At 48.8% G+C, this 15,769-nt stretch overlaps 1 long non-coding RNA gene across 1 annotated transcript; it reads left to right on the forward strand.

The window, feature by feature from the left end:
- The first annotated feature begins 2,851 nt into the window (after window positions 1-2,851).
- Window positions 2,852-12,138, forward strand: LOC148685472 (uncharacterized). The gene is made up of 2 exons (XR_015950712.1): window positions 2,852-3,017; window positions 11,958-12,138. It is a non-coding gene; the product is annotated as an uncharacterized LOC148685472 (long non-coding RNA).
- Window positions 12,139-15,769: the final 3,631 nt, after the last annotated feature.

Consider the following 15,769-nt stretch of genomic DNA (forward strand, 5'->3'; position numbering starts at 1 on the left):
CCAAGAGAGTCTCGTTAATGTCTCGTTAATAGTAATAATAATAATAGAATATTAAAACAATACAGCATTAAATATTAACAACTTCTCTAAACAGGGCTGCCTTCAGATGTCTCCTAAAAGTCTAGTAGTTGTTTTTCTCTTTGACATCTGATGGGAGGGCGGGTGCCACTACCGAGAAGGCCCTCTGCCTGGTTCCCTGTAACTTGGCTTTTCACAGCAAGGGAACCGCCAGAAGGCCCTTGGTACTGGACCTCAGTGTCCGGGCTGGACGATGAGCGTAGAGACGCTCCTTCAGGTATACAGGACCGAGGCTGTTTAGGGCTTTAAAGGTCAGCATCAACACTTTGAACTGTGCTCAGAAACGTACTGGGAGCCATTGTATGTTTGATAGGAGGGCGTTCCTGGAGTCTTAGCCCCAGGATGGTTTCACGTGGTGCTTGGAAGCCTTGGCACCAAGTACACGTCGTAGGTTAATAATAAGCCGCATACAGTAATGGCAGCTTTCCAGTTGCTGGGAACCACAGGAGGACAGAGCGCTCTTGTGCTCAAATCCTACTGGGGGGGAGGGTTCCCATGGGCATCTGGCCAGCCACTGAGAACAGGCGTTGAAGGTGGAGGGTACCTCAGCATTACAAACTACTTGGACATCCAGAAAACTTATTTATTTGTTGTGTTCACCTCTCACCTTTGACTTCCAGGAGGTCAAGGGTGTGGGGGGGGGGGGCTTCTCTCTCATTTAATTTCTACAACAACCCTGGGAAGTAGGCTAGGCTGAGAGGTAGTTCCTCTAGCTCAGGATCGCCCAGTGATCTTCCTGGCCAAGTGGGGATAGGAACTACTCTATTCCAAACTTTAAAATGGAAAGCGTAATGCTGGTGGTCAACAAAAGAGGTTCAAAGACTCTCTCAAGTCAAATCTAAAGAAATGGTTTAAACACCGACGACTGGGAAATACTGGCCTGCGGGAGCTCCAATTGGAGAACAGCTTTTACCAAAGGTGTCGTGGGCTTTGAAGATGCTCAAACTCAGGACAAAAGGGAGAAATGTGCTCAGAGGAAGGCACGCTTGGCAAACCCCCACCATGATCAACTCCCACCTGGAAACCTATCCCCCCCCCCCCCGTGGAAGAACGTGTGGATCCAGAATTTGCCTCCACGGTCACTCACGGACTCACTTTTAAAACCATGTTTATGGAAGACAATCTTAATTGGCTATGAGCGATCACCAAAGAGAGAGGGAGAGGGATGAACTCTGGTCTTGCAGGTGCCTCTGACACACTAACCACTACACTACACTGACACACTATTATTACCTGTAAGCAAAGTCTTAACTTCCCCGCTTTACCTGCCTCCCCTTCCCAGCATAGACAGCAGCAGAGGTTCTGCTGGTGTCTACGCCTTGGGCTCCTTGGCAAAAGCAGAGGGGAACTGCAGACTTTTTCCACACGTGTGCACATGTGATGAGTTTTCAGGGTTTAGCATTTACCCCAGTAGCTGAACACTCCCACGTGCTTGAGAGAGGACCTCCCCACCATGCACCCTTCCTGCAAAGGGTTTGGTTACACCTTTGGTGGTTTTTGCATGCAACCCTAGAGCCTTCTAAAGGTCAGGGCGACCCAGCTGCAGCACATCTTTCTTTGAAAGCAGTATTTAAACAGGAGGGTCATGAGGCTGCAGATGGGCCTTGATTGCCTCTCGGAAGGGCGGGTAATTTCATGTATTGCATCCTTATTTGCCTTTATATTACTGACACAGGAGCATGAGGAATCGAGGCTGGAGCCAAGCCTACAGAAGTCTGCCCTCGGCCCCACATGGATCTGAGCCAAGTGTCCCAGTGTGGCTCTTGATGACCTATTGCAAAGGTCAGCAGAGTTTGTGGAGCTGTGTTTTTTTTTGTCAAAGGCCACCAGGGGGCAGGCTTTTGCACCTGGTTCATGGGGAGCCTCCTACCAAGTCAGGCCAGTTGCCTTACCACAGGGTACAATCTTGATGCCAGTGGGAAAGCAGAGGTAGTGAGGGTCTGTGGTTGAATGGGGGGTGGGGGTGTTCTAAATGCAGCCAAGGCAAGTGTGGCTTCCAAGCTGATTCTAAACATCATCACAACACTTGAGGGACAGTCACCGGCTCCCTAGTGGCCTCTCAGGGCTACTTTGTTGTTGTTGTTTAGTCATTTAGTCATGTCCGACTTCGTGACCCCATGGACCAGAGCACGCCAGGCACTCCTGTCTTCCACTGCCTCCCACAGTTTGGTCAGATTCATGTTGGTGGCTTCGAGAACACTGTCCAACCATCTCGCCCTCTGTCGTCCTCTTCTCCTAGTGCCCTCCATCTTTCCCAGCATCAGGGTCTTTTCCAGGGATTCTTCTCATGAGGTGGCCAAAGTATTGGAGCCTCAGCTTCAGGATCTGTCCTTCCAGTGAGCACTCAGGGCTGATTTCCTTCAGAATGGATAGGTTTGATCTTCTTGCAGTCCACGGGACTCTCAAGAGTCTCCTCCAGCACCATAATTCAAAAGCATCAAATCTTCGGCGATCAGCCTTCTTTATGGTCTAGCTCTCACTTCTCGGGGCTGCTACCCCTCTGCAAACATATTTTCAAGAAATGGGTGCAGGACCCTGTCTAGGCATGATCTTGGAGGGCTGCTCTCCCCCTGCAGCGGAGGACAGGCAGAAAGGGAGCTCCTTCCACCACCTTCCCAGAGCCACGTCTGGCGTTTTTTGAAGGTTATCCCTTTTGTCCTGCGCCAGGGCTCGGAGTGCTCGGTCAACAAAGCCAGCGTCACGATCTCAGCAGAACCGGCTCGTCAAGTGACTTCCTCCCAAACAACTGCAGGTGCAAGACTCTTTAAAAAGTGACGTCTTGGGAAGAGGGCGGGTGGTTGCAATTGGAAACATTCTGGCTCTTAACGCTAAAGAAGAAAAAAACCCACAATCTATGGGTGAGGTTTTTCAGCAGCTTCAAAAAAAGGGGCTGACTGACACCCGGCGAGCCTGCTCTGTATCTAGCTGGTCATCTTCAGGTAATGCCAAAGGTCTCTTGTAAAAAGTCGTCTGTGAACTTAATGGGCTCATCTTGCTCACTTAGGGCCGCAATGCCAAGCAATCCACAAATTCCTTCTGCATGTGTGTTAGTAGTGTTACAGAAAGAACAACAGAGGGTCTTGTAGCAAGGTAAAAGGTAAAGGGCCCCTGGACGGTTAAGTCCAGTCAAAGGCGACTATGGGGTTGCGGTGCTCATCTCGCTTTCAGACCGAGGGAGCCGGCATTTGTCCTCAGACAGCTTTCTGGGTCATGTGGCCAGCAGGACTAAACCACTTCTGGCACAACGGAACACCGTGATGGAAACCAGAGCGCACAGAAACGCCGCTTACCTTCTTGCCGCAGTGGTACCTACTTATCCATTTGCACTGATGTGCTTTCGAACTGCTAGGTTGGCAGGAGATGGGGCAGAGCAATGGAAGCTCACCCTGTCGCGGGGATTTGAACTGTTGACCTTCTGATCGGCAAGTCCAAGAGGCTCAGTGGTTTAGACCACAGACAAACACATCTATTGGAGCTTGAGCTTTTGTACACTAAAGCCCCACTGGCAAAGAGAGCCTTAGTCCGTGAGATGTGGCTAGAGGGTTACATTTGTTTACTTACTTTGAATACTAGTGCCCAGCTCTTCAGCCAAGAAGGCTCCCAGATCTGTCTATCCATATAACATACAAGGGGAAAGGGACAAGGAGGGGAGAGGAAAATCAAAACCTAGGCATGGATTTCTAAACAGCTGTCCCTATAAAAGACAGCTGGCACAGTTCAGGGGCAAGGAGGTGCCTCCTGGTAAAGGTAAAGGTACCAAGGTACCCCTGACTGTTTGGTCCAGTAGCAGATGACTCTGGGGTTGCGCGCTCATCTCGCTCTATAGGCCGAGGGAGCCGGTGTTTGTCCGCAGACAGCTTCAGGTCATGTGGCCAGCATGACTAAGACGCTTCTGGCACACCAGAGCAGCGCATGGAAACACCGTTTACCTTCCCGCTGGAGTGGCACCTATTTATCTACTTGCACTTGACGTGCTTTCAAACTGCTAGGTGGGCAGGAGCTGGGACCACAGCGCCACCCGCATCCAGTTCAGGGGCAAGGAGGTGCCTCATGGGCCTCCAGCAAAGCTGATGAAATGAGCCCTCCTGCTTCCTGTGTCTGCCTGACGCCACCTGATGCAATGGCTACCCCCAGGTGACAGCTGAGAGAGAAGGAGGCCTGATGGAGCTGGCTTGCCCCAGCAGAGGCATTTGGCCACCGGGTTTCAGGTTCCTCTCCCTGCTTCAGAGGAACGCAGTCCTAGGAGGAAGTACCGTAAAGGGAACAGTTCGAGCAAGTAATGAAATGAGAGCGGCCACCTTTTATTTCTTCTTATTTTCTACTGGCCCCACTTTCATGCCTTGAACAGCAGCCCGGCATACAGAAAGGAAGTTGGCGACGTTTCTCTGCTGCAGAGCAGAAATAGTTTCACTGGCTTGCTTTCTGTAGCACGACAGGCTGCAGATAAAAAGGCATAGGAGCAAGTCCAGAGGAAAGAAACAGATGGCAACCCTGGCACCATGTAAACACCTACAAGCCATTCAAGCATGGCCATTCAAGGGCATCGGATGAGATCTGAGCTCACACGGAGGATTGCCACCTTTTTTGCAATCACATTTTTGAACTGAAAGCTTTCTTTTAACATATTAAACACTAGCATTTGGGCTTGCAGCCTTTAAAAATAGCCCTGTTCCTGCAACATTAATAGCCTTGAAGCTTCCTTGGTTTTCTGGCGTAGGGATGGCGATGGGAGGGGTGGATGGGAAGGTTATACATTGAATTTCTGTTCAGATGTAGAAGAGCAGCGTGCCAGCCTTCTGTAGTAAACAAGGGGCAGGGCAGTAAAAAGCAATCATTAGCAGAAGGTGCTATTCACCCCACGGCTCTTCCATACCTCTCTTACGTCGCAGGTATATTCTGCACATTCGTGGAGGGTCCATTCTGCTTTAGCTTGTACCACAATGTTTTCCCCAAATGTTTTCACTGTCCAGGGGGGCTTAAGTCCCAACAAAAGCTTGGCAACCACACCCACCTACCCCTCTGGAAACTTGTGGCATGCCAAGTTACAATATTTCACCAGGAAGTTGCAGGATGTGCACTAACTGGAAGTGAAGCAGTGTGGCCGCCCCAAAACTCTCGTAGGCACAAATAGTATTGAAAGCGAGACCACATGCGATCGCGGTTGTGGGTGTGAAGAAGACAGTCTGGTGGTTATTTATTTTGTTTTATTGTTAAATTTATATGCTGGCCTTCATCTGAAGATTGCAGGGTAGTTTGCAGTACAAAACACATAATATATGATGTAATATTAACAAACAAACAAAAATACTGTATGTGCCCCCCCAGCCCATTTAAAAGGCCATAGATTGTTTAATCAGTAAAGGCCTGGGTGAAGAGGAATGTTTCTTGACATTGCTTTTTCTAATCTGTGGTATAGATTTTAGTGTGGGGTCAGGCAAGTAGGAAGGAATTGGGGTACAGCGCTGGCATTGCAAGAGGTAGGAGGAGCTGGAATCGAGTAGCACGTGGGGGAGGATGCAGAGAGCTAACTATTACATTCATAGACATTGCAAATACCAGTCCAGACCCTCCAAATACCCCTATTTTCCAGTGACAGTCCCAGGTTTACAAAAGCCATCCCAGTTTCTGATTTGATCCCCAAATGTCCTAACTTCCCTTAGGACATCCCTATTTTCATCGGAGAAAGCTTCTATCTTCTTCTTCGAACTAAAGATGAGTTAACGTACTACAAAGCTTTTGCATGGAATTCGCTTTCCAGGCAGGAAAATGTGTGTCTGCAGAGATTTGCACACAATGTAACCTCATTGTGCGTAAATACCTCCATGCTGAATTTGCACCATTTCCTACAGAAACAGACTTCCATGTAAGAATTCTGTGGTATGTGAAGTGGCTCCTAGTCTCAGTGAGTGCTGTTCTTCAACACCAAGGCCATTACAGATGTCTGCGTTTTGAATGAAATTCTGTTCCACAAATGGTAACACATCGTGCCACCGTAAGATGCGCCACCCTGTACATGCAGCTATAATAGGAATGCATTTTAATAGGCGTGCATTTTGGTATCTAAAATACTAAAATCTGACGCAACTGGGCCAGCTATTTCATCTTCCCTCTGCTACTGGTGGTTTTTCACTCCTCATTTGTTCTGCTTTCAAGTGGCCCAGCCCCACCATCGCTACCGTATCTCTCACTTCCTCGATTGGCTGATGCAACATGTGTGGGAAGTAACAGCAGCAGACGCAGCAAACGTAGCAAGAGAGGCAGTGAAGGGTAAATATTTGCATGGATGGAATACAGGATCTTGAAATATTAACTCATGGCCCTCCTGCATGATGATCTACACTACTGCATAATAGTAAAAAAAGGTAAAGGACCCCTGGACAGTTACGTCCAGTCAAAGGTGACTATGGGGGTTGCGGAGCTCATCTCGCTTTCAGGCTGAGGGAGCTGGCATTTGCCCACAGACAGCTTTCTGGGTTATGTGGCCGGCATGACTAAACCTCTTCTGGCGCAATGGAACACCGTGACGGAAACCAGAGTGCATGGAAATGCCGTTTACCTTCCCTTACCTATTTATCTACTTGCACTGGAATGCTTTTGAACTGCTAGGTTAGCAGGAGCTGGGGCAGTGCAACGGGAGCTCACCCCATCGCGGGGATTCGAACCGCCGACCTTCTGATCGGCAAGCCCAACCTTCAGCCCTCCAGACGCTGCTATACTACAACTCCCATCAGCCGCAGCAGGTATGGCCCCTGGCTTGGGATAATAGGAGTTCAGCAACGTCTGCAGGGCAAAAGGTTCCCTACACCTGATCTACATCACCATGCTAGCTAGCTAGCTACAGTATTTTTCCCCAGACTAGAGGGCATTGAGAACCTTAATGCCCCGGGCCTTAGCCACTTCCTTGAAAACAGATCCCATTGATTTCGGTGGCCCTTTTTGCAGGATTTCTGAATTAGAACTGGAGGTCACTTAAAGAGTACTGAAGCTATGTTGCTCAAGTGATTTACAAGCAGGCGGGTGGGAGCTGTAGTCCAATTCATCTGGAGAGTACCGGATTGTGAAATGCTGGGGCAGAGCAGCTAGATTTTAAAAAAAATATCTCTTTAGCCGAAAGAGCTATCACCTTTGCTTGGAAACCTATACCGCAGGCAGACTATAGCCATTGGCCACACCGAATAATGGTGGGGGACGGGAGCCTCAGGCAGTGATTTGTGGTTGTATTAAGAAAGGAGTGCCACACACATGTGCCCCATCTGTGAGGCGGCTGAAAGGTGTGCACTGTTGTGGAAACGAAGAAGCTTCGGGTTGACACCAGCAGACGCTTATTTCCAAAACATGATAAAGAATCAGTGTCAAGCAGCCCAGCAAAGAGCGCCCTGGCAATAAGAGGAGACCTCTAGCTGGTTGTCTGAGGAATGCCTTGCACCCAGGAGCTCCCAGGTTCAACCTCACTCCAAAGACCTCCTGTCAAAAAGGACATCAGCCTCAGAAAGGGTTTTGTCTAAGGTCACAGAAGAAGCAGTTGGATGTTTGGGCCAAATACTCCTTACAACGCAGTCAATGTGGTGCCTTCCATATGGTGCTAAACGACAACTTCCATCATTCCTGACTGTTAGCAATGCTCCCCTGGGGTTGGTTAATGGAGGTTGGAGTGCAATGTGATTAGGAAGGTACCATGTTGACTATCCCTACTTCATGTGGTGAGCCAGTGTGGTTTGGTTAGAACAGGGGTTGGCTGGGCCAGTTCACTCCAGCGGAGATTCCTCTGTGGGCTGGATTGTGTGCACGTGCCTGTGATTTCCGATGTCTGCACAGACACGATTTCTGGTGTCTGTACAGACACAATTTCCAGCGCAGTGGAAGCAAGTCCCTGTGCCGCACTGTGCCGGTTTAGCGCAGTGCACGGGGACTCGCCAAGTGGGCGGCTTGGTTCGGGGGTGGCTCATGGGCTGGTTAAACAACCCGCATGGGCTGCTTGTGGCCCATGGGCCTTAGGTTGCTGACCCCTGGGTTAGAAGAAGGGTAGCCAATGTGATGCCCACATTATTAGACTACAACTTCCATCATCCTTTACCACCCTGGCCATGCTGGCCGGGGCTGATGGGAGTTACAGTCCATCAACAGCTGGAAGTCATCACACCGGCTACCCCTGGAGACAAGGGTTCCAAATCCCCACTCATTTGGTGACTTTTTTGGGGGGGGGTACACAGCCAATCCCTCTGCCTCACCCCCCACCACATTCAGCTGAACTTACTTCACACGACTGTTGCAAGGATAAAATTAGGAGAGGTTGTGCATCTTGCTCTGAGTTCCTTGGAGGAAGGAGGGTACCGGAGCTCAGGGGCAGAGCACCTGCTGTGAGTGCAGAAGGTCCCAGCTTCAACCTCCGGCATCTCTGGATAGGGCTGGGAATATCCCCTGCTGCTTCCAGTAAATGCAGATAATACTGATCTTAATGGACTCGATAAAGCAGCTTCCTATGCTCCTATAGCAGAGGTAAGCAACCTAAGGCCCGTGGGCTAGATCCAGCCCAATTGCCTTCTCAATGCGGCCCGCGGACAGTCTGGGAATCAGCGTGTTTTTACATTAGTAGAATGTGTCCTTTTATTTTAAATGCATCTCTGGGTTATTTGTGGGGCATAGAAATTCGTTCATATTTTTCCCCAAAATATAGTCCGGCCCACCACATGGTCTGAGGGACAGTGGACCGCTCTACGGCTGAAAAAGGTTGCTGACCCCTGTCCTATGGTAACAAGATGGCCACTAGCCACCATAGCCGGAGGCAGAAATGCTTCTGAATCCCAGTTGCTTCCTCCCCTTTTGTCTTAGTTTTGCCCTTGTAGTACTCAGCAGGGAGGGAGAATTAGGTGGCTCCACGCTGCCATTGACTCTGGCTCTGCCTACTGTTGGCCTCTGTCTGCTTTCTACCTTACCTGTTCCAATGGGCACTAGCCGCCACTAGCGCAGCCAGCAGCCTCTGTAGCAGCAGACAGAGGCAGGTACCGGCTGCGCACCCTGCAAACTAAGCTTAGCATCTGGCCCCTTTATCAGGAAGATAAATGTGTGTGCAATGGAAAACCGAGACCCCGAGGAGGAAAGCATCAAGGTGACGAACATCTTTTCTGCAGCTCAGAGCCAAAGTCAAATAAAGTCAAAGACAAAAGAATCTGAGTCATTATTAAAACAAAGGCAACTGAGCAAACAGTGCGCAGTGCCAGGAGGCTGACATTTTTACTCCAGATCAGTAGAGAGGTCAAGGCAGCTCAACTGCAACATGTTGCACGCTGGTGTTTGTAGGAAGCCAGCAGAGGAAGGAAGACAAGCAAGCTGGGGGCAAAGTTACCCCTCTTCCCTGCTAGTTCGGTAGCGTTATCAGTGGTGATGAAAAGCTCTTGGGGCACATTTGCACCATATGATTAAAGCACTATGACACCACTTTAAACAGTCACGGCGTCCCCCAAAGAATCCTGGGAGCTGTCGTTTGCTAAAGGTGCCGAGGGTTGTTACGCACACCCTCACAGAGCTGCAATTCCCAGAGTTCCATGGTGAGAGGAACTCACTGTCCAAACACTCTTCCCAAAGAGAACCATATAATAGGGTCTGCCAGCAAATTTCCACCTGCTATTTTTGCAGGAAGCAATCAAACCAGGAGATCTGTGCAGCGCCACTTGAGGTGGATGTCAAGGGCTGGTGATCTGCACTTGCTTGGGGGGTGGGATTCCCCGGTTAGGGAGGGAGGGAGGGAGGAAGCCCTGACCCAGGCTGCTTACAATCTACATTCTGGTGATGGTTGAGGGGAAGGGAAGGGATAGCACAGGAGGGAAAGAAAGAAGAGAGCAAGAAACATGGTCAAAGTCATCCTCAACAAGGATTATTTGCTTCAGTTCTACTGGGGGTTCGGCCAACAGGAGTCATCCTTTGCCTAGCCATGCCGGCCATTGTGGAAACTCTGATATATAGCATGCGGGGTACACAAGTTTGCCGTTATTGCCCGGAGTGGGACAGGGACACTGCACGTGCTCAGAAGCATGCCTTCAACGTGATCCAAAGCTGACGCTTCCTTCAAAATTAAGCCCTGAATGGAGCTCTTATATTCTTAATTGTATCAGCGCTCGTTCCAAGGCCTTCCAGACATTTAGGTCCTGTGGATCATTCTCCACCTCCTTCACCCCACCGCTCAGAAGCGCTGCAAGTCGCAGCTTGGCAAGCAGGGCATGATGAGACTGATGTTCTCAAGTGATAAAGGATCCTCAGCGCCCATGTTTTTCAATAAGCCTCTTGCAAGAGCAAGCACCCTAGCATAATAGCTTTAGAGGAAAGGGGCAAAACATACAGTTGAGCTGATGATTAAAGGGCATGTCTGAGATTTAATTTCCTTGTATCTCTCAATCCCTGTGGGTGCCATAGCACTGGGAAGGCAGAAGGCCAGGAACAACAAGCACCAGCTGCAGAAGGAGAGGCGTCCTATCAGGGAGGGAGCTTTGCCACTGTTGTGTGACTACTAGTGGGTATTCCCCCCCCCAAAAAAACCACGCCTGTCCTGTTTAAAATGAGGCATAATTGAGATGAATTTTCTTCTTGTGGAGAAAATTTCCCATCCCCGGAGCTAGGGCAGAGCTGGTAATTAGGAAGTTATGGTGTAATTATCGTGAGAATGTGGGCAATTAGGCAAGAGTTCCGGACATTCATGCCTCAACGAAATGATCTGGCAAGGCTGACCATGGGCTGGGGAAAAGATGTCCCAAAGACACCTCTCCTCCTCCTCCTCCTCCTCCTCCTCCTCCTCCTCCTCCTCCTCCTCCTCCTCCTCCTCCTCCTCCTCCTCCTCTTCCTCTCTCTGCCTGAATGAATGCTTCACATTTCTTGGCTCTTCTAACAAAGCCCTTTAGGTGCTCAGCAGGTGAATCAGGAGAGGAGATCCAGCCAGTACCAAAGCCTGGAGTCTCCTTGAGCTAAATGTGAAAAAAATCCCATCCAGGCATCCTTTCTCTTGGGCCTTCATGAGGACTTGTGTTCATGATGGTATTCTGTATGTCATATGCAGTCTCACTTTCAATCCTGTTTGCACCTGCAAAAGTTTCCAACAAGTGTGTGCCCTGAGACTTCCTCCTGAAACTTTTTGTACTATAAATCAGGCTTCCTCAACCTCGGGCCTCCAGATGTTTTGAGACTACAATTCCCATCATCCCTGGCCACTGGTCCTGGCTGCTAGTTAGGGATCATGGGAGTTGTAACCCAAAAACATCTGGAGGGCCAAGGTTGAAGAAGCCTGCTATAAATGTTCCTGGGGCTTTCTTGGTCTTGCTTCTGTTGTGCTGAAGCGCAAGAGTGCTCCTCTGGATGGCAATAATGCAGCAACACTGGCGAAGCACTGAAGAACAGCTAATGATGTTTGGATGGTCCAGCACAGGCACCCCCAAACTCCCATGATCTCTAGCTAACAGGACCAGTGGTCAGGGATGATGGGAATTGTAGTCCCAAAACATCTGGAGGACTGAGTTTGGGGGTGCCTGGTCCAGCATAATGACCAGATGGGCAGGGTATAAATAATAAATTATTATTATTATTATTGTTATTATTGTTATTATTATTATTTTGCATAATACACCCACCAAAAAATTCACCAATCTGGAGGGAACCAAAACCTTATTTTCTTAACAGAAGACCATCCCAAGAACTGCATCCTGTTCTCGGTGTGGCCAACCAGATGCCTGGATTTAGCACAAGAGACCTGCTAAGAGACCTCTTTGCAATATCAGAAGCTGCCATGCTGGGGAAATCCTTCTAGAAAGAATAACGAAGGCACTTGCAAGCCTCTTAACGTGTGGCTTATTGAGGTATGAGGTTGCCAGTTCATCCTTCCAATTTCTCATTTACAGGCTGGGGTTCACAAGGTCCAGTGTCTTCTGCGAGTGACCCTGGATTTGGCCAAGCCTGGAGGACAGAAAAGGTCACCATGCAAAAGCTACGTGCGTGGAATATATCCACCTGGCAACGGCTCTGCAGCTTTTAATTAACAAGCAACGGATGTTTATTGTTAATAACAAATCAGAAGGCTGACCTGTCAGTGTTCTGCGAGGCCATTTTTCAGAAAGTGCACCCAGCACTGTGATCATCGTTCCCAGAATTATGGGGAGGAGACTTGCTGACTGAAGACATAGTTCAACCATACTGCTGAGAGAGCAGGAATCCCAGAATCAAACGACATTTTATTCTGCAGGAAAATGGGGCAGAGTGGAAAAGGGAGATGGAATAACGCTACCAGAAAAGATTATCACTCCTCTTCCCTTGGGAGGTGCAGACAAGGTGCCCACAGGGGGTGAGGGCTGCCTCTTGGGTTTCCGCTGCCTTAGGCAGCCCGGCCATGATTGTAGTCCCAACACATCTGGAGGGCACCACATTGGCTAACCCTGACTTGAGGCATACCCAGATCAAATTATTTCATTTGAATGCTAGTTTAATGTAATGTGGTGAAGGTTTAACTGTAATGTGGTCAAGGCGCTAAAAAGAGAAACTAATGCTTCCTCCACAGCCAGTGTGGTGTAGTGGTTAAGAGTGGTAGACTCGTAATCTGGTGAACCAGGTTCGTGCCTCCTAGTCACACATCTCTGAAGTCTCTCAGCCCCACTCACCTCACAGAGTGTTTGTTGTGGGAGAGGAAGGGAAAGGAGAATGTTAGCCGCTTTGAGACTCCTTAGGGTAGTGATAAAGCGGGATATCAAATCCAAACTCCTCCTCCTCCTCCTCCTCCTCCTCCTCCTCCTCCTCCTCTTCCTTGGAATATGGTTCCCAGGATTTGTAGGGAGAGGAATGCTTATTAAGTCAGTTTAGATGTATACTATAGACATGGCCCTATGTGTTGGAACCCAAGATCTGTAATATTCACGATGCCGCTGCTGTCCCTCTCTTCTGCCAGCTCTTCATCCCTCCTCTAAACAGTTGCTTCTCAATCTCCCAAATTGCTCATGTTTTTCTCCAGAACTCATAGGTGTGTTCCTTTTTGATGGCCTCAACAATTCAAAATGGGAATTTTTTGAGAAGAATGCAGAATTGAAAGCTGTAAGTGGAGGGTTCAGCCTGGGTTGGCAGAAGGGAGGTTATTGCAGCCTTGTGCTTGTGGGGAGTATTTTCCAGTACCTCTTGCTGAGTTCACAAGTAAACTCCTCTTCGGAAGGATATAGATAACCAAGAAGTCAGGGTCTAAGATTACCAGCTATATAAAGGAGGTGGTTGTGTAATATGTGGAAGGGAAATGAGTCCTAGCTGAAGCACGTGGCTTCAATAGGATTTAACCTGTGCAAGATGTATATAGGGAATCAGAATTATTATTATTATTTAGTTTTACTATATTTTAACAGGAAAAAGAAAAGTATATATGCAAATAACAACTTTTCAGAAAGGTAGCTGGTAGAAAATAGATTACACAATGTTTAGCACAGTACTTATTGACAAACTCATCCACATGATTCAATCTTGTTCCGCTACAACTCTAACAGTCCATAAGTGTGTGTGGTTTCCGCCCTCAATGAGAATTTATAATGAGGAATTTCATTAGCATCACCATGATGCTAGATGGCAGCCTATCAAAAGGTTTCGGCCCATTTTGGTTCCTGATTGGCTAGAACTCCACTGGCAGTTAGGTTCCACCTCCTACACTATACACCCTTAACAAACTACATTTCCCAGGATTCTTTAGGGGGAGCCGCAACTGTGGCACGATGGGGCCTTCATGTGTTTTTGTGCATCTCCTATAAATTTCCTATCAGTGGGCTTTGCACTTTGTGGGATGGTACATGTCCCATAAACAAAAGCCAACTTTTATGGGCTTGTGTGCAGATACGCAAACCAGAGACACTCTTGTGGGTACTACCACACAAACACACATATCTCATCTAAGCACATACTATTCTCTGGGTTACAACAGAATGCTTCTTTCAAGCTTAACTCTCAGGGCACCCATGGGCAATCTGGATGTTCCTATTGCCCTTAATTATACCCCAACTCCATCTGAGGCAGCTTTACCTTGCCTGGATCATTGTCATGATCGATTAAGGACATGACACTTAGAATCATAGAATTGTAGAGTTTGGAGGGAACCCGAGGATCATCCAGTCCAACCCCCTGAAATGCAGGAGTATGCCGCTGTCCCATATGGCGATCGAACGTGCAACTTTGGCATTATCACCACCACCTTATCCAGGCTGGCTTGAAAGACAGGCCTCTGCCTCCAAAAGCTTACAATCCAAATTTCACCAAAAGGCAGGGAGAGAGAGGCAAAGGGCAACACTGCCTGTCGTTTCTGCAGAAACCGAGGAAGAAGGGCTGGATGAAAATGTTGCAATGTAGGAGGAGAACAGCAAGCATAGCCTGCCCTGGAGCATTGAAGTCGGGCTCCTGCATTGCAACAAAGGCACTGCCATGGGGCTGCTCTTTCCTTTGCTGTCTCAGAGGTAAAGCAAGACGTTCTAGGCCATCCTGTGGGAGGAGGCCTGCCCACGTCAGCGCTGACCTTCTGGAAAACTCAACAGGGGAAGTTTGAGAAGGGAGAATGTATTGTAGCCAATAAACTCTTTGCTGCTTCACCAGTTTTGTTCAGATTGCATTTTAAGGAGCGGGATTAAGGGTTTTAGGACCCACTTCTTACAGGGTATCTGGCTGCTTTGGGACTACAATTCCCATCATTCCTGACCGCTGGCACTGATGCCTATTCCACAGCTTCGCTCTGCCCTGGGGATCCCACCCAGGGTCACTTCATCCTCGTGGCCTCTCTCTTACGCCAGACTGTCTGGCTCTCCTCTAACTTCAGCAGGGTTTGGTTCAGCTTGTGTGACCAGCAGTCAGGGGAGATGGGAGTTGTACTTCACAAAATCTGGTATTGCCTCTAGACTTTCAATAATTTCTGTGAACCGCTTTTCCAACTCGCTGGAAAATCAGTATACAAAATCCTTGCTATGATATTGTTTTTATTTATTACATTTATATCCTGTCCACAATGGTTACTAGTCATGACAGCTATGCATCACACCCCTGAATACAAGTCGCTGCGAACTACAAGTGAGGAAGTGTTAGTGTTGCACTCAGGTCCTGCTTACGGGTTTCGGACACACATCTGGTTGGCTGCTGTGAAACGGGATGCTGCACTAGGCAGGTTTTTGGCCTGATCCAAAATGGCTGCCCTTATGCTAAATGTGCAACTGATAAACCTGTCCTTGGACAGGGAGCTTCCCTCACCCTTTGAATAATATGTTTGTAGAAATGTTGTTGTTCGCATTAATGACTTTCTGGTATGCGGGGTGGGTTGGCCAGGTAGTTAATTTAGTTAGCCTAAGTTAATTAACTGAGAGCTCCGGGGAGGGGCCTCCTTTTTGAGCAGTCTAACCGTCGGCTGAGGCAACATCCCTGAGGTAAAAAGAAGCCCAAAAGGCCTGTTGGGCGGGAAACCTCGTCAGAGGCTCATTGGGCCGCCCATCCCCATCAATCCCCGCCCATTTCCCCCCTCCTGAAGAACATTACGTCAAAGAGACCACGCCCCCTTCCCCTGCCGCCGGTAGGGAACACTTTATATCGATCGCGCCCCGCCCTTCATGACGTACATCCCCTTCAGCCAATCAGGTGCCGAATTCCAGGAGCCACCGCCCATGTCCCCGCCCAGGCACCGTGCAGAAGAGGCGTGTCCTCCTCCCCGAAAAGA

The sequence above is a fragment of the Zootoca vivipara genome, chromosome 6 (genome assembly GCF_965207765.1).
Source record: "Zootoca vivipara chromosome 6, rZooViv2.hap1.1, whole genome shotgun sequence".
Classification (NCBI taxonomy): domain Eukaryota; kingdom Metazoa; phylum Chordata; class Lepidosauria; order Squamata; family Lacertidae; genus Zootoca; species Zootoca vivipara.